General features: G+C 43.1%; 1 long non-coding RNA gene across 1 annotated transcript; it reads left to right on the top strand.

Annotated features, from left to right (window-relative positions):
- The first annotated feature begins 363 nt into the window (after nt 1-363).
- On the top strand, nt 364-14,743 carry LOC129737091 (uncharacterized). The gene is made up of 4 exons (XR_008734539.1): nt 364-6,343; nt 8,327-8,462; nt 10,203-10,266; nt 13,638-14,743. It is a non-coding gene; the product is annotated as an uncharacterized LOC129737091 (long non-coding RNA).
- Nucleotides 14,744-19,035: the final 4,292 nt, after the last annotated feature.

The following is a 19,035-nucleotide window of genomic DNA, read 5'->3' as shown; positions in this document are numbered from 1 at the left end:
CCATTGCCTGTTCCCTGGCTCCCTCATCTTGCCGAGGCATTGCATTCTATCCCAGGGCAAGGTGCCAATTTTACGGGGATGTTGTTGCTGACCTGAGATGAGGTTGGATGCAACTCTAAGTGCTGTTTCTTTACGAGAAAGGTGCCTTTGTGTCTGAAAGCAAACATTGACACTACGTGGCTCTTTCAGTGGAGTTTTGCCTGTTGGTCTTGTATTAGTGGAAGCAGAATACCTGATCTGTGGAGGGAATAACGGCTTGCTGGGGTCCCAAAAGATGAGCTGTTTTGGGGAGCTTGGGAAACCTACAGGGACATGTGCCTGATGCAAAACACATGCAAGTTGGCTGGAATCTTTCAGCAGGTCTTGGCTCAAACCCTGTGTGATAGGCTGAGGCACAGCATCGTGCTGAGTGGAAGTGCTCTACTGCCTGTAGCTGCAGGCTGCGGTGGGTGGAAAGGTAAAGCTCTAGAAGCAAAAATAAAAGAAGTTGCACAAGGGGTGGCACTGCAGGTGTATCAGCCCAAAGGACAAGTTTTGTACCCTTTGAGAAATGGTCCTACCCCGAAATACATAACTGCCAATGATTTTCTGGAGACTTGATGACTTTACAGGGTCCATATGTAGTGAATAGTTTTCCAATAGTTGTTTAATTTGTGTTCATTTTCTTTTATTTTTCCATAGATCTGAAACTTTAGTAAATTTATTGGTAAGTTTTGAAGTGAAAAGGGACTATTAACATCTAATTTCTTATCACGCATAACATAGGCCTAAGAACATCAGGCAGTGACCTCTGTCCTGACATCAGTCCTGGTTCCCTTCCTGTCCTTCGGAGAGGTATTTGATATAAATCTGTACTTATTAGGAAAAGAAAGATCTTTCCAATGGTTTGTTAAATAATCTACTGTAAATAAGCAAGCAGAGAACTTTGCCAGTAAATGAGAGTCTATAAACGTGCATGATTTAGTATCTTCACTGCATTTCTTCCAAAAATAGTGGGTTTGTGCACTTGGTCAGAGCATTAGATTTTCAATTCTTTCATGTGATAATGGCAACTTTTATGAGAAATTTGAGGGGGAAAATGCATTCTGATTTGAGGTTTTCATTCCAATGTCCATGGCTAGTGGTTGGGACCAAGGGTCACCCCTGGAGCCAGTGGGTCACCAAAAATGATGGACATGGGCACCATGAACACACTGAAGGTAGAAGGACTCTTCTACAGTAGGCTGGCAGGGAAGGCATTCCGCTGTACACTGATTTCTTAAAAAATACAGTAACAGAATTCACGATACTGCATGTGGGGAGGCGAGAGGATGGGCTGTGGGGTCCATGCATGTGTACATATGGCATCTGAAAGTGCTTCTGTTCGTGTGGAGCACAAAGGGATTTTCATGCTCCATATGAAGAGAGAAGAACAGGCATCAGAAAATGTATATGCTTATTAGTCCTGTGAGAACAAAGGCACTTTTAGGTTTAGTGTCTGTGCTGAAGGAAATAAAATACTGTTCCAGGATAGCTATAGACTAGAATTTTGGCAAAACTGAAACCCAAAAATAAAATCATTTGGAGCCAACTAAAGGATTTTCTTTAACTCCGTTGGAAATCTGAACTCTGATCTGGTTTTTGATATCTTTTCCTTTTCAAATGTACTGAAAGTTTTCTAGTATACCACCATGAACATCTTGAGATGATCACTTAACTTTTCTGAGTTTTAAATTTATCTCAGCTGTGCCTTTCCAGGAAATCTGACTTTAATTCCTGAGCAATTTGTCGTTATAAACCCATGAATTTTCTGCAAACCTACAGTTCCCAGCTCCCTCTGCCTTTCCCCGGTTCCCACCTGCAAAAGAAAAAAATCACACGGCCCCACGCTTGGAGGCATCCTCTGGTACATCCATGAGGACGGTACCAGCCGGCACAGCCGTGCCTGCATCCAGCAGGAGGGCTTGGGATGGAAATGGGTTTTACAGCCGGTGTGCGAGGTAGGCACCAAGAATTTATTGCATAAGCCCTTCGCATTTATAAAATGTGCAGCTGTATTTATTACTAAACGGCTTTGCTGGCATTTCAGTATGCAATTAATTCAGCGTTAAAAGACTCACCACGCTCCACGAGCATTTCCATGGCATGCAGGAGCTGATGTTTTGATGAGTGTGGAAGGGAGCAGCTCCCCTGAAATACAGCGTGTGAGCACAAGGTGGCACTTGGACCCCACGGACCGGGCGAGCCCAGCCTGGGGACATCGCACAGCAGCAGCACTTGATTTATAAATTTTTGTTGAAAAGCAGGAGAAACTATATGAAGATAGGGGGCCAAAAGAGCTGCTTTTGGAGTAACGTGTGGCCTATATTTTCTTTTTAATGCATGTTGGTTTTGCTGGAGATGGGGGTGCCGCCCGGCTGAGTTAGCTTAGCCCTGTTTCCTGCAGTGAGGATGTCCCTGTGGGTCACTGGGAACACGGACACAGCTGCTGTGATCACTGTCACCTCTTTTGTCCCTGGTAAGGCATACTGGATGTAATTAACTTCTTTTCTCTCCTTTGGGATTTTATCTGCAGCCATCAGTGAGGCTGCCATGTGACCCTTTGGTGCAGGGTTTCCATTCTGGTTTGATCCCAAAGGAGACTGTTCTTTGTTTACAAGCAACACAATATTTTAGAGTATTTGAAACCTACGATGGCCTTTCTGGTTGGGATCTGGCTGGGGCTGGCAAGGTGGTGGGTGTCCAGGGCAGGAGCCCTGCATCGCCCTGCCAGGATGTCTCCCTCGCAGATATTTTTCTGGAAACTTTTCTGGTTTTTTCGGTTTGTTGTCTTTTTTACCAGCCATTGATTTGTTTGACGTTATGCCACTGAGCAATCAAGTGTTGTATAGGCAGCTGTGTGTAACAGGGCTCCGTTACACCTCCACGTGCAGCTCTGCTTTCCAGAAATGGGACATTTCTGATGTCCAGCCCTGTTTTGCCCAGTGATGTGGTCCTGCAGCCCTGGTCCCGTGTGGACATGCTTACTTCTACTGACCCCTGATGCCATACACAACCTGCCTGCCCTTCTTTCCATCACCCTGGCACAGTCACTTCAGCTGTACAGAAATGACCCCACTTTATAAAACCACCAGTCCACCATTCAGTAGAAATATCTAATGCCATAATGCTAAATATTTGTAAACATTCCTACAGATGGATGTGGTTTATTTTGCCATTAATATACATTGGTAATCTTGGTAATCTAAACTGGAATCTATTAGCTTGTGCAAATTAGTTGTTGGTTTTTTTTTTTATATTGCAGCTCTGAACCTGTCCCTGGTCTGGGGAAGGTCAAAAAAATCAGCTCCAAGTGTTTATTCATGTAAGTGCTGGTGTGAAGGAGCAGGTCTGCCATTCCTCTCTTGTCTGACTTGAAGGACTTAATATAAAGCTACAGAACTTGTGTGAGTTGGAAACAAAATATGCTTAGAAGAAGAAAAGCAGCTACAGAATACTTTTAAAAAGAAAAACTCAAAATCTCTCTACTTGAGAAAAACATGGCAAAAGCTATGTCTTGTGCTGTGTGCAGGATGCTTAGTGAGTTAACGTGGAAAAGCCCAAAATTTCCTGCGAAGTCTAGGACAAAAATGCCAAACATTCACCTCTGCCCACTTTAAGTAGATCAGGCTTTGAATAACAAAATAATAAATTCAATCTCAACCAAAAATTTTACTCCGAAAAAAGAGAAAAATAATGCTAGTGATTTCATACTAGCATTGAGTTTTGACATACTCATAATAATTTACAATAAACACACATGAAGTTATGATAAACGTAACTTTAAAAACGGAAATGCCAGCACCAACAACTGCTGTGAAGCTGTTGCTCCCTCAGTGATCTGATTGTGCTTTAAATTTGATTGTGCTGTAACTTCGCAACAATTATGAAAACAGTTATGCATTTTTATTAGCACTTGTAAGTTATGCAGTGTTTTTACTGTTGAGTTGTAAGGGAAAGGGAAGCCTAAGCATATGGTAGAGATCTTCAAAGTTCTCAACATAGGAGAAAATAATGATTATCCTTCACTTAATTAATGTCATGTTTAATAGGGTATTATCTTTCTGCAAAGATATAGCATGCTCTCGGGGAAGGAGATGGAGATCACCGATGGCTGGATAACCTTTTCTGGTCTCTTAGGAATAAAACTGCAGCCCAGGGTATAATAATTACTAATAATGAGGCATCTTCTCACCACACTACTGTCAAATCCTGTAGACAATAAAAAGACAAGGGGAAGACCGGTAGCTGAAGCAAACTGCCCTGGCCTCAGGAGTGACTGCTGGGACAAATTAAATCCCTGCCGATGGGTCAGGCTGCATTCACTCCTTTATCCTTGGGCAGATCCAGAACATGCCATTAATTAGAAGGTATTTTCTCTAGATTTTCATAGATTTTAAAGAGGAATTGATCTGCTCTCTGCTGTAAGCTTGTCGGTCAGTGACATATCCTTAAAACTGGGGGTTGCAGTGCTTTTCCTCTCTGCTTTGATGACCCTGGATGTGCCACAAGCAGCTTGTTTTATCCAGAGAGCGCCCTTGTCCTTTACCCAAACAGCTCTGTAGATGCTGGTGACTGCGGAACATGCTCTCGCCCTGAATCTGAGAGGTGCCGACACGGCCTCATCTATCTCCTAGTATTTAAAACCCCATCCCATCCTGCAAATGACAGGTAGCAGCTGCCACTGCTGCATCTCCATCTTCTTCCCCGCTCCCCGCAGAGCTGTGCCCGTGGTTGGGTCCCTGCGTCACTCACGGTTGTAGCTACACGCGGCGCATGCTGTGCAGTTGACTGCACGCTTAGCTTCTCCCCTGATCCTGAGTTTTGTAGCAGCATATCTGACTCTTCCAGCTTTCCTTCACCTTCAGCTCATGCTTTGCAGGCTGGAAGTTGTTGCTAGGCATTTAGCTGTTTTGCAGCGAATGGCTGTGTTGGCTGACAGTGTTTCAGTTCAGATCCTGTTAACCAGGTTTGGGATGTGGACCAAGCCGTGACTCTTGTGCCCTTGTGCTATCAATGGTTTGATGGATCACCTATTTAAAAAAAATAATGCAAAAGATAAAAAAGCAAAGTATGTGCAATTTGTCTGTCTTTGAAGCTGTCTGTCCTTCGATGGTATTTCTACCACCCTCACTTGTTTGATGTGATCAGCCTACATCAGGTCCAGGGGGACTCAGTGCTGTGGCAGGTGATACAGGAGGGTGCTGGGACCATGCTCCCCCTGCCTGAGCTGAGCTGGTCCCACCTTGGCTGTAGGGTCCCTCTGAGCATGGGATGGAGCCTCAGTGCCTGCAGTTGTTCAAGGCACTGGGGAAGTTTTGCAAGGAAAATCATGTCAGTTTTCTCCAGAAGGACAGTGAGAGTGATCATAGCCTGTATCTTGCTTTGTTGAGCTTGTTAAAAGGTTGCTGGATTTCACTAGTGAAACGGAACTGGTCAGGAACACGATGTTGGAGATGACAGGATTTATTGCTCCAGCTGCATCTCACTGTGATGAAGGCTTCTGCTAACGGATGCACTCTGCTGTTTCCTTTCCCCAGTTCTTGTTTTTCATACAGAAGAGAAGCTGAAAAAATTTAAGCAAAAATAACTGTTTGTTAGTAGAGGCTGGCTTCAGATTTCTGGTGGGTGGCGCTCGAGGAAACCATGGGGAGCAGGGAGTTGTGGACAGGCTGGCTGAGGGCTGGAGCTCCTGCTTGAAAAGTTACAGTGACTCTGAGCCCAAAGACGTCTGGCTTTTGGTAGATATCAGTCATCAAGCAAAATGATGATATAATCAAATGAAAAGAAAAAAAAAAAAGAATCACTAAATATTTATCATGCATAAAGCCACCTTCAACCTGTCAAGAGAAATAATTGCAGAATGATGCAGTAACACCCGACTTGCTGAGATCTGCATCAGCTCTAACTGGGAAGTAAACAATACACTAAATTTAATGGCCAAAGTTACTTGAATTCAAGTGTTATTCCAATGGAATACCTCTGCTGTCAGATGTGCCAAAACACGCCGTTACTGTACAATCATACTCAAGCGAGGGCTGAGAGTACTTCACCCACACAACTAATGTGGTGCCACATCCCAGGCTGCCCAGGGCAATCGGAGAAGGCAGCACTCCTCTTCCCAGCAGTGCAGCAGGATTGTCCCCCAACACCTTGAAAACAGATGCCTCAAAGGGAAAGAAGAAAGTTTTCAGAAATGCCCAGTTTCTCCCCAAATTTACGGACTACTTTTTAATCTCACCTTTATGCTGTTGAAGATATTCAGTCCCTAAGTCTGAAAACTCCTGACAGATGGACACATTGGAAAACATTAATCCACTTACAGGTAAGCAAAAGCAGAGTTTGTTTTCAAGCCAAGCAATTAAAAGAAGATATGTAAAGTTATCAGTGTGAGATTTTACTACCAGTAATGACAGGTTAATACTGTTTTTCTGACTGTTTGAAAAAGAAGTAAAAAAATAACATTCCAGAAATGAAGAAATGAAAATGTTAACAGCTTAGGTTTTCCAACAGGTTAGACTTTGTACTTCCATACAAGAATCTGTTCGTATTGATTTCTGTCTCCCAGGACACAATTCTCAGGCAGCATCAGTAAGCTGTACAGGGCCATGGGCTGTGGTGAGATAATTTAGTTTTTACTCAGTGAACTTCCTGACAGAATCAAAACTCTGGAGTTCACAGATACACCAATACAGTCTGTTTCCCCATAACACCTGCAGAGAATAGTAGGACAAACCCAGCTAATGCCTGTGCTAACCAGTATAGGTAAATCCAGCCCTCTGCCTCTTTTGGGGGAAATTTATTTACCAAAGAAAGTTTCATCATAAACCTGCTTTTTTTTTTCCTAAAATATTGCATCAGCCTGTTTATCTATCTGTTCATCATTCCAGTCATTGACTTATCTATTTCTCATTCCAGAATCAGCTTAGAGCCAAATAATGGGAATTACCCATTAATTTACTGCACTTATCATGTGCACAGCAGCAGGAGAAGTCCATATCCTCTGCATCAAACCATAGCTAAAGCATAAATAATCCGGCTTTCTTTTTTGAAAGCAGAAGTGATGATGGGCAAGCAGGGAAAGGGCAGACGGTGATAAAATCCTTGCTAGTGTGACTCCCTTTGCTGCCATTTTCTAGAAAGATCCAGCTGGAAGGTTTACGAGCAGTGAACTGGTGTTTCTCTGTGGTGGAGCCCATCCATCGCAGAAGAGCCGGAGCCAAGTGCAGCTCATTAGTGCTGGCGACGGGCATTGTGCGGAGCGGTGACAGCCCCGCAGCAGGAGGGCAGCAGGGCAACTGGCATTTGGGTGCTCAAGTAGGAGGCCACGGGGGTCAGTGATCATTTGGGGTGGCGGTTAGAGCTGTCACCTTTGGGAATTTGGGAAAAATTGTCTGGTGCAAAATTCCCCGCAGATTTGTAAGTCTCATGAAAGTCATGGGGGATAAACGGAGATGCTGCGGGGCAGTGTGGCTGCAAATAAGTTGGAAAGATTTTTGTGACTGTAAAACAATTTGCTTTGACTAGGCAACATTGTTAAATAAATGCAAAGTGCTTACACACAATAGTGTGGCCTCCCCAAGCTGGCAAAGGACACCTGGGTTTTGGGGAATGGTGTCATCATCCATTGCACAGAGCAGATGAGAGGGTGCTGCGAGATGCCCACAGCATACTCAGCCCCATGGGAGGAGCGCAGGAGAGAGGAGCCAGCAGTGGGAGGGAGGGAAACATGCAGTTGCAGCTGGATTGAATTGTCGGGTCACAACTGAATTGTAACCTGTAATGCAGCCATCGTTCAGAGGTCATGGAAATGCCTGTGATCCAGATGTGGGTAAAGGCAGCTGCCTGGCTGAGAACAGATGCCAGCGGGAAGCTCTGGAGCACCAAACCTGGGGAGGTCTTTCAATGTTTTTACCTTGACCCCTGGATAAGTCTTACTGAGGAGTCTGCATCCGTGGAGATATTCAAAAGCCACCTGGACAAGGTCCTGGGCAGCCTGGTCTGGGTGGCCCTGTGTGAGCAGGGGGTGGGCAAGGGGGTCCTTTCCAACCTCAGCCCTTCGGTGAGCCTGCGGAAGGCAGTCCCTTCCAGAATTCACATTTGGGACTTGTCTGCCTCTACACGCCAAAATGTCACACTAAAAGCAGCCTTTGGTATCTTCCTTTTTTTTGGCTTCAAATTCTTCAGGTCATTCTCTGTGAATTATTAAAATGTGTGCTAAAATGTGCAAAGCTCTGGCTAATTATGACGTACTGATTAATTTCAGTAGACAAGTGTGGCAGTCCTGATGAATATTAATATTTTTCAGGCTGGGAGCTGCTGGCAAGAGGAACAAAGTTTCTGCATGGGTAGTGAGCGTGGCCGAGCACTACAGGGTTGATCCACATTTCGCTCAGCGCTGATTTTATGTCTTGTGTGCGGCATCGGCTGGCCCCTTACAAAAGGTAAACTGTGAGCAACTACGAATGAGCGATGAATGTTTCTTATTAATTAGCATCACCCCGAAATCACCGCCTCCGCCCAAAGAAAGGAAGAATGATTCACTGTTCTGTTTCTATTTGACATCACCCGCTGTAAAGTATTAGGAGTAACATGATACTTTTTGAAAGTTAAGCAAGTAGATTTACAATTAAATGACTTTCAGGGAGATCAACAGATTTGTATGGCAATATGGAACTTACGGCACGTAGCACCCTCACAAAGTCATACACGTGGGCTGCTCTGCTGGGTAAAAGCTCAGTCTGCGGCTTCAGCGAATGGAACTAGAGGCAGGAGAAGAAGAGAATTTCATCTTCCCCTTTGCTCATGTTTTCCTCCTGTCCAGCCAGCGCTGTCAGAGCACATAAAAAGCCATGAACATGCACATGTCAGCGTGACCGCCAGCCAGCACCGCTGCCCTGTCCGTGGCCAAGTGCCGTGCAATCTTGTGGCTTTAATCAAATGCAGCAGGATTAACACAGAAAGCCTTTCTGCAAGCTGACAACTCAATTACGGGTGAAAATGAACTATTTTATTGAACTAAATTAAGGCGGCTACAAAAACATTTTTAACTTCAAGGTTTTTGAGACTTGTGACATGGAGGCCAAGCCTTGAGACCTCAGATCCCAGCAATGTATCCAGAGATGCTTCCCAAAAAAGCCAAATCTAACAGAACAGTGTCAGGGCTTGCCTAATTTCGTATTTTAAAGGGATGTAGGTACACTTTTTTAAAAAAAAAACACTTTATTTGAATGTTATCACATATGGAAAGTACAGAAGACGTTACCTTCTTACCATGTCTTCCAAGTGCTGGGGTGCCTGGGAGGCTCTCGGGACACGCGGTGCGCTGTGCACGCTTGGGTGCCTGAGGACATGAAAGCAAAGCTGCGGTGATGTTCTCGGACATCTGCTCCACTGGGGTGCTCTGGGGGTTAATGGAGGGTGGGTGATAGGCTATGTCTCACCTGCAGGTTAATTGTAAGAGCTTTTGAGATGTTCCTGCTAAAATTAAGTTTATATTTTTATGAGGAATCTATTTATTATTTTTTTAAAGTTTTTTTTCTAATTATTGAAAAGAAATGAGTGTGCATGGTTGGGTCACTTTAACCAGTGCAGCCTGTGGCAGTTTGATAAAGAAAACTTAGGTGTTAGTATGAAAACAAGCGTTTTTTAAAGTTTCATCTTTTTCCCAAGGAAAGAGCTCTGGGGTGCCCTTTGGTGCCCCTGATCCCTATGGAAGAGGTGAGCTCAGCAGCACTGGCAGACCTGAAGGCAACATTTGGCCGTTAGGGTCTGCCTGGGTGTCCCTGCTCATGCCAACTTCTGCAGGGAAAATTCCAGTGGAAGTAGCTCTCCCAGGATTTCAGACAGTAATTAAGATATTGGAAGCTACTGGGCTCTGTGATTTTTGTAAGGAGTCAGACTGGAAAGAAACAGCATAGAGAGGGGTGCAGTGCGGAGGGACACGACATTTCAGTTTGTGGGCTGGTTTCTTAGAAGCCTCTTTCCTAGCTCAGCACAGAAGAAATGAAATTTTAATTTCACCACTGAGAATAAATGGCAGGGGAAAAAAAAAAAAGCTAAAACTTTGAGGCTTCTTTTTTTTCTCCTTTTCTTTCTTTTTCTTTTTTTTCTTTGTTTCCTTTTTTTTTTTTTTATTTTATTTTTTTACCCCTAACCTTTTTTTAATTTTTTTCCTCTGGCAGTGTTTTGGGGGACTCTTGTGACTAAGGTTTACGGCAGAAGGGATGAGTGGAAGAATAGATTCAGGTAAGAAAGGGAAAGAGAAACTGGTATGTAAACAAGGCACAGGGGTGAGCTGGGGGAAGCCTGCAGGGTGCCGAGCCACGCAGAATGGGAATAACCAACCGTTGGTGCATCCAGCATCTGCCCTAAATCTTGCCCTGTGCCTGGGATGGTATGCCTGCTGGTGGGATTACCTTCTGCCTGTTACCTTCTGCAGCATTTATGCTATGAATTATACTCCCTGCTAAGCAAAACAGGGGAGTTCAGTTCCCTGCGACTTTACCTTTTGCTTCGTGTGGCTTTGCACTCCCCTGAGATTTGCTTTTCACTGTTCTTTCCTGTGGCTTGTATGTGCAACCATAAACTAAGCTTAAACATGACCCCTGTGTGCCAGGGAAGCCTGGAGCATTTGCATTGCTTTTAAAGCCTTTGGGAAGGGCCAGGAAAATATTTAATAATCTCCCTAATAACCACCAGCCCCGAACCGCTACCTGCTGGCTTTCTATTCTTGGAGGTCTGGCAACTCAAACATAGAGGAGATGATTAACGCTAGTGTTCAACCTGTATTTTCTTTACGAACACCCCTTAAGAAATAATCGTAAATCCATTTGAAGTAGGTTTTTGTCTGAAGATCACTGAAAAACCTCTTGTAATTTACTGAAGGTCTTTCAAAATTCAAGATGTTGTTTAAGGTGGATAGAGCTTGTGTCTCTGACTAATCCTGACTTGAACTCCAAAGGATTTTATCTGTACCAAAATTATCCTGGACATTTTAATACAGTCACATGTATGCCAGGTAAATGCTCCTGGCATTATTTTGAGGCATGCAGTTATATTTAAGACCATGTTTCTGTCATATGTGTAAGGCAGTGGAAAGGTCCACAATTGAAAAAGACAGAGATGGCCTTACCTGAACCTTCAGCTTCCTCATCAAATACCCTTTAATTACATTAAACCACATGAGTGAGTCTTGTTCAGGTGGAATCGCTGGGTTTTTTCTCAAAATGTTGGTATGTGTTGAAGTAACCCTACGGAAGTCAGTAGAATCATGCAAAAGCAGCTGGCAGTCAGCCCAGCACAGTGTTTGAAGCATCTGTTTTAATAGCCGACTGCCATAGTCTTAGCAAAAAAAAAAAAGCAACCCAACAACCAAAGACAAAAATAATACTATGGACTACAAAAGCTCTTTTCGTCAGGGAAAAAAACAAAAAACCACATGAAATTATGATTATATTAGTATATTATGTAATATCTATTATATATATAGAAAATTTAATTAAATCATCAGAACACCTACAAAAATTCTAATCCCAGTTCTATCAATTCATTTCTAAAACTGTCTACGAATCTCCTTGGTAGCCAATTTTATAATTCTGGGAAGACAAAATAAAAAATGAATGAGAAGTAAAATAGGCAAAGGATTGGAATTTTTTTCTTAAGGCAGAAAGCTGACCATGAATTTCATTAATACTGCTTAATATCCTACCTTGACATTAATTGTAAGACCTTAACATTCATCTACAGTGATAAAGTATACGGAACTGGGGAAAAGAGAAAAAGGTTATTAGACCTGCTTTTATAATGTATATGAAACATACTGTGACCCACATTAGCTTTTACAACAGCAGGAGTGATGGAATATGGGGATGCAGCCTCATGGATACAATTACGCTCCAGAACATCATTTCTTGTGTGTGGAAAAACTGGTATTACTATAATTACCGCAGCTAAAAGTTAGTGTGTTCTGCTGTTTTTAAGCTGAGATGGAGTAAGGGAATCGAAATAAATGGTACAGCTTTGCATATTTGTCAGAAAGTAGCTTTCTCCATTAAAGAATATGCTCTCTATAAGGATATTTTACAGGCTTACAAACAGCATCTTAAATCTATAAATGTGCAGCTGTACGTTACTGCAGCAAGACTTACCGTAAAAGAACATTTTGGTTGACGTTCTTATCTGTCCTGAGCTTTGCCCCTTTGATTTGCGGAGTTTTTTGGTCAGAGCACCTACATGCCGGGGAGCTTTTTGGTGCAGCAAACCAAACTCCCTAGACGGAAAAGTGGGTGACATGTTATATACTACCGAAAAAAAAAAGAAAAAGTTGTATCTTTTTCTGCCTGAAAATCACTGTATCATTTTATGTACAGTTTCTGGTAATCTAAATGTACATACAGAGGAAGGAGACAAGACTGCTCTGCATCTATATACATATAGATAAAATAGGAACATTCCTAACAGCCTGGGTTTATTAAATTCATACACGAAACAATGAAAATCAGCTTGGAAAACATACACAGGGTTTTCCTAGTAATTCCTAACAACCAGTGCAAAACCCCAGCTATCAAATGGGTGGACTGGGGCACGGAGGGGAAACTCTCAAGATTTGTACCTTTTTACCTTGTGCCATTGCCTCTTATAGAGACTAAACAGTTCACCCCCACCAGGTAGGCAGGGTATCCCTGTCCCTCTGTTTCCCCATCAGGATGTGACTGCCAGTCATCTGTAGGTTTGTCATGAAGGCAAGCAATCCTTATTGCTCTGGATGTTTTGATATTGGAAATACTTTTCTGGGTTAGGCACCGGCGAGGCTGGTGGATGCTCCAGCTGCCTTTCAGTACCCAGAACCGCACGGTGCAATTAAGCTTTTCTATGGAGCCAGATGGATGAAACAGTAGCTCCCATCCAAAAACTCTGGCACGTGCCGGAGTGCAAAGTAATATATGAGAGGCACAAACACTGGGGGAGATTTTCTGTATTTTACTTGCTGGAAGGTTTTGGCTGCCTCCGAAGGAGCAGGGAAGGGGTCCGGGAGCCTGGGGGAGAGCATGTGCTGGGCACTCGTTGGAGCATGAGGCTCGGGGGTGGCTCTGGCTCCAGGTTTCAGGCATCCAGGAGGCGAGGGACGGCTCTGGTTTCCGCTGGGGTGCTTACGCAGGCTTGCAGCGAGGAGGTATCCGCCTCCCGCATCAGTTCCCTGGGACCCAGACAAGTTGCTGAGCTCCAAATCTTTTACTAAAAGCTTGAGGTCAGGAAGGGACAGCAAGAGACTAATTTTTTAACATGCTCAGTCTCCAGCTTTAATTAAAACAATACCATTTTCATTGAACTTAATGGACAGTATATGACAGAGCCTCTTGCTTGTCTAATTCATGCACATGGCATTAAAAAATAAACCCCAAACAACCTGAGGAGCTGCTGACTCTCCAGTAATCCTCCCTCCCTCCCTTCCTTCATTCCTTCCTTCCTCTTTAAAAAGAAAAGGAGTCACAGTCTTTTCTGGTACTTTGGATTGATTTCTGAACATTTGGATTTAATGAAAATGGTATTATTTGAAACAGAGTGACTTAAAGAAAAAAATCCTGGGCAAACCAGTAACTTTTTTTTTTTTTTAAAAGGTTTTTTCTTGTTTCTCATCAGGAGGCAGGGGCAGGGTTTGGAGCATGTAGTACTCCCATCTGTCTCTCTGACAGGCCACTTCCATCACCTGCCCACCATGCCTCTGTGCGATAGATCAGGGTGGGGGACCTTGACACGTCCATCGCATCTGCTGCGACTCCTGTTGAAACAGCGTCTACCCCCATCACAAGAACTGCACACTAAAATGATGCTGGGAGTACCGATTCTTTGAATTCATGGGGAAGATAATTGAATCATGTTCCTTTCTGCACCTTCAGAAGGAAATCCCATCACCATTTGGAAAGTGAGAGTAAACAATAAGTATGCACCTTTGTTTATGTGACACCCAGATAAGGATGATAAATCACTACTTTATTTTTACTTAGGAGAATTGAAAAAGCAAAGATGATGACACCCCTCCTTTTGGAGGTGATTACCATAGAGGGAACTCTGTCTGCTTGATTAAATGCAGCATTTGTGTAGATTATTCTCAGCTATGAGATGTTTTCAGATTATGATCTTCTTCTTTCTATCATTTTTTTCCCTCTTTTTTTCCTTGGGATTTGTACACACTGCAGCAGCCGACACAGAGAAAGTCAAACCCAGGGACTGCAACAGTTTCCCTCTCTAGCTTTTTTGTCCTCTCCTCCTCACCAGCCTTATATTCCTCGCACGTGTGCCTTCCGCCAAATAACAACAACAGTGATTAGCAGGCAGCCAGCTGGACCTAGGGCTGCCAAAGCTGAGCCCCCGGTCAGCTCTGGGGGTGTCCCTGGGGAGCCGCAGGTGATGCTGGCCGGGATGCTGTGGGCATGGGCTGGGTGTCAGCAGGAGTCCCCAGGCAACACGTGCTGGGGGACCCATAGGGCACAGGGCGAGGTGGGTGTGATGAAAGGCCTGGGTTTAGTGCTGTGTTATTTCTGTCCCTATTCAGGATATCTTTTGTTTTAGTCAGGCAAAGCTCCTGCTGGAGACAATAGGACTTTTATGGCAGCAGGGAATGCTAAATAGGGCCCTCACCAAGCAAACTGCAGCTATCTTTTTATTTCTGTACATAGCTGGATGCAACTGATATTATCAGAAATAAAAAGGACTGTGCTTTCAATTACATGCTTGATTTAAAAAAAAAAAAAAGTCTAGCTTAAAACGTCTAGCTTAAATAATAACATTTAGGTACATCTCTAATGGTAGGTAGCTATGCCATATTGCGTGCAACAGGGGTGCTTGCAGACCCCATCACCTCTCCCTAGGTCTGCTGAAGTCATTGCCACACAGGCTGCTTGGAGCAGCCTTGCAGATATTTGCTGACAAACCTTTTCAGTATAATCCTTTATTATCTAACCACAGTCAAGAGCCTACTTCACATGAAATATTTTCTGCTACAGATGGCAAAGCCTGAGACTGAGCCAACAACAGTGTAAAAATACATTTATATCAATGCAGAAGCCGTCAGCCAGCCAGCTTTCTCCATTTGTCATGTACAAGAGGTATCCTCGATAATGTTTCAAATTCATTAAGGGACCACATGGACGAAACTGTTCTGTTTTAATAAAATGTCGCAACCATACAGCAGGTATTAAACATGCTTGTGTGCATAGAAGAGAGAGAAAGTGGGTTGTGGACTGTTGGTTTAGGTTATCTATTGCTCTCCATCATCAGATGTTCTCGTAAATTCATTACTTTTTATAACTTTATTGCTGGGAAACTTTAATGGCTTTCCTTCCTCCCTCTGAAAAAAGGGAACTACAGAATCCTGTAACTACAGATTTGGAATTGTTTATCCCTCCTTCAGAGTCTGATTTAGAAAATGATTGTTTCCTTTCTGCTGCTGGCTCTTCCCAGGATGAATGAGTGGGCTGAGTGGGTGTGCATGGTGGTGGGGGACCAAGAAGTACAGCTCCTTCCCACTCTCACCTCCTCTGTGCATGCAAGACAGTCTGGGTTTCCCTCTGTGGGCTCTGGAAACACCGGGATCAGAGCAGGAGTGGCACAGAGGGAGATGGGATCTGTGGCTTTCACAGCATCCACCTCTTCGGGTAGCCCAAAGGAACAATTATAGCTGGAAACTGAGGTTTAGCAGAGGTAAACAGAGTGATGAGAAAGCAATTTTGCATAATTAGGAGAATATCAGCAAACTTTTCTTACTGACATGACATTTTACATTACTATAATTGTTTTGATGAAGAAGGGAGAAGGAGAGCATTATGCATGCAAAGCTAAAATATTGTCCCAGTTGTAGGGACAGGCAAGCAACCGTGGTGATTCCTGTGCACAAAAATATTATAAGACCAAGTACAAGAAAAATGCACAACAAAAATGATCTATTTGACAGGAAACCAAAATAGCGTATTTTGCACCATGAACATCCATTCTGACTTGTGCCTTTTCAAGTGCTGTTACTCAGGATTTAGGCTCCAGCCTGGCATATCTGTCTCTCTGGCAATAGTAAACTGTGTGTAAAGTCAAATCTGTCCAGGATACTCCAGCAGTGCTTTTACTCAAGACAAGGCAGTTTACTAAACAAAATCTATCAAGGTAGGAAAAAAAAAAAAAAAAAAAAAAGGCTTTAACAGCTTCCAGAAAATGTGTGGTGTTAATTGACAGCAAAGAAAACCCTATGGGGACAAAGACATAAAAGCTCAGGGGAAGCCTCTGCAATGTGAGCACTGGCTGAAAACGTGCCCTGTAAGTAAGGAGTGTGCCCACACTAACACCTTGCTCTCCAGGGGGTGGACAAGCTGCCCACTGTCCTGATGCTGTGCCCAAAGGGCAGAGCGTTGCCAAGGCTCTCGATAAATGCCGCACGTAGAGGCTGTTTAATTCAATGGCGTATCACATTTAAAAATGGTCCAGTCTTATTGGATAACCAGTGTTTTTGAAAATCATCTTTAGGAGCTGGTTGGTGGATTTTTCAGCCGAAAATAAATTTTTAATGAAATATATTTTTCTGAAGATTTTTCTCTGACAAAAATGACAATAAAGTGTAGACTGAAACACTCTATCAATGTATCTCTCTGGGCATTCAGCTGCCCCTGCCAGCATGGCACAGCTCCTGGAGGGGGCTGGGGACTGTCCCCCCGGGCTGTCCCCTGGCCCTCCGGATGGCTTTAGCTGGGGGATGGCCGCAGCGGGGATGGGACTGCAGTACCCGAGCTGCGTAGCCTGTCCCCTGGGGAGCAACAAGGCTGTGGCATGCCAGGAACCAGGAGGTGTAGTTATAGCTCAGCATTAAGCTGCCTGGCCATGGAAGATATCAGTATTTTAATTTTTCATGCTGATGTGAGATTGAAACATTCAGTATTAGACCATGTTCCAGGGTGGAAACCTGAGGGATATTTCTGTTCAGTTTTATTCTGAAAGAATTTAAAAACATCATTTTAGGCATTGGAAGAGATGGCTCAAATTCCCTAACTTGTGTCTTTAGTTTTCACAGATTGTAATTAAAATGAATAGTCAAAATCCCTTACACTTTTATTCCATGAACATAAGTTTTCAGGTGAAAATACCTCTGGACTCACGTAGTTGATATGTGGGCATCAGTTCACCCTTTTATTACTGTATACAATGGACTTACGGTTTTCCTATTGAAACTCTGACAATTGTTAATTCTGCAATTGTGCTTTCTTATCAGCCTGACCTTCTGGAAAGTGACAACTGAGGTAAACCACATTTTCATTAGCCTTGCTTGTATTTTGGTGAAATCAGAACAAGATTGCATCCCTTGTAACTGAATAGTTTTGTCCCCTTTCAACTAGACGAGAGACCTTTGGCTCAATGGTCAACCACTATATTGTTTTCTGATTATTTTTTTTTTTTTCCATTCCAGATTTCCCATTATGTTTAGTGCTGAAATCAGGCTTCTTTTCTCAATATCAGACAATCCTTATGTACTCCCAGCTGGGAAAAAGGGGGGGTGAGATGAGTCTGGGAGACTCAGAAGTGCTTCCAGCAGACCTGGGCTTGGGCAATGTTAACGTGCTATTGCTCTATACCACTATGGCAGTGGATAGCAAAAATGTTAAAATCCCAGGTAATTTCTAAGAAGAATTTACCATATCTGCTTCTGTGACATTACAATGCCAAACACCATTTGAAGAAACTCTGCGTCTAAGTGCAATGTTACTATCCCTCAGAGTTTGCTTGTATCTCTAGATTGTTATCCATCGTTGAATGTCTTGCGTCTCTGGAGAGGAGATGCTGTAGTCTGTTGGTTTGGGTCAACACAAAACAATGCGGTTGACTATTTATCTGCACAGGTAAAATTGCTTGGTTGATCAGAGATTAAAATACAGATGCTACCTTTTTTCTAACTTTTTCACCAATTTCTTGGTAACTGTGTTTCACCAGAGTGAATCTGCCTGCCTAGGAACATCACAGAATAACCTTCTGAAAAAGAGACAACACTGAACTATTGTCTGCTTAGCATAATGCTCACAATATTTCCCTGCTGAAATCTCCTGCATGGCTAATAAATATTTAATGAACAATGGTCTGGCTGGTGACAAGATATTAATAACTCCCGAGGTAAGCTCTGTTGGACTTCAGCTGCTGATGAGAACTGGAATTTGTTTTAGTTTATGATCAGAAAGGTAATTTTTATTTCTGATGCATTTTGATGTACTGCATATACTGGTAGGTTTTAGAAAAACAACGTTAACATTAATTTAATTCAGCTATAGCATTTGATAAAATGGAGAGATTTTAGCTTCTCTGGATTCCTTTGTTGCTTGATCCTAAACTTCATCAGCTGGGTTGATGCCCCTCTTTTGGGACTCCTCTTCTGTACTGTACTGCAACAATTGTTGTTTCATTTCCTCCATCCTGTGACTCCCTCCCAAAGCAAAATCAAAATATTTGGTATATTTGAAATCCTCTGTGCTTAGGTTGACAGTGAGAGCTTTGTGCCTTCAGGAATCCCATGCTAAGAGAGCGCTTCTATAGATCAACGAGTCTGTGTAAAGAAATCTCCCCATGTCCATGAAAACCCATGGACATGTGGCCTCAGACACAAGTTTATCTGTTTTTAGAGGCCAGATTATGACCATCAGTCTGGTCCTTTCCATAATCTGGGCTATAAACTTTAACCGGCCACCTGGCTGTGAGACATTTGCATTACACTGACTGGGCAGCTGAAGACTTTCCAACTTCCTTAGTAAGATCAAGAATTGTGGTTTAAGCTGTTCCTTCTTTGTTTAAGAAACCAGTGCAAGAAGAACAGTACAAGGGACTCTGATAAAAGCAAACAGTAGTGAAACAGTGTTACTGCTAACTTTGTGCTGCACCTTTTGTTGTCCACTTTATTTAACAAGATTGCCTCTGATTTTGTCTTTATTACTTGTTAAGGCTGCTTATGTGTAAATAAACCCTGTCAGGGGCCACCATACAAGAGGACAGCTC

The sequence above is a fragment of the Falco cherrug genome, chromosome 11, assembly GCF_023634085.1.
Source record: "Falco cherrug isolate bFalChe1 chromosome 11, bFalChe1.pri, whole genome shotgun sequence".
NCBI lineage: Eukaryota > Metazoa > Chordata > Aves > Falconiformes > Falconidae > Falco > Falco cherrug.
Note: the sequence above shows the minus strand (reverse complement) of the source record. Positions and strands in the feature narration are given on the sequence as shown.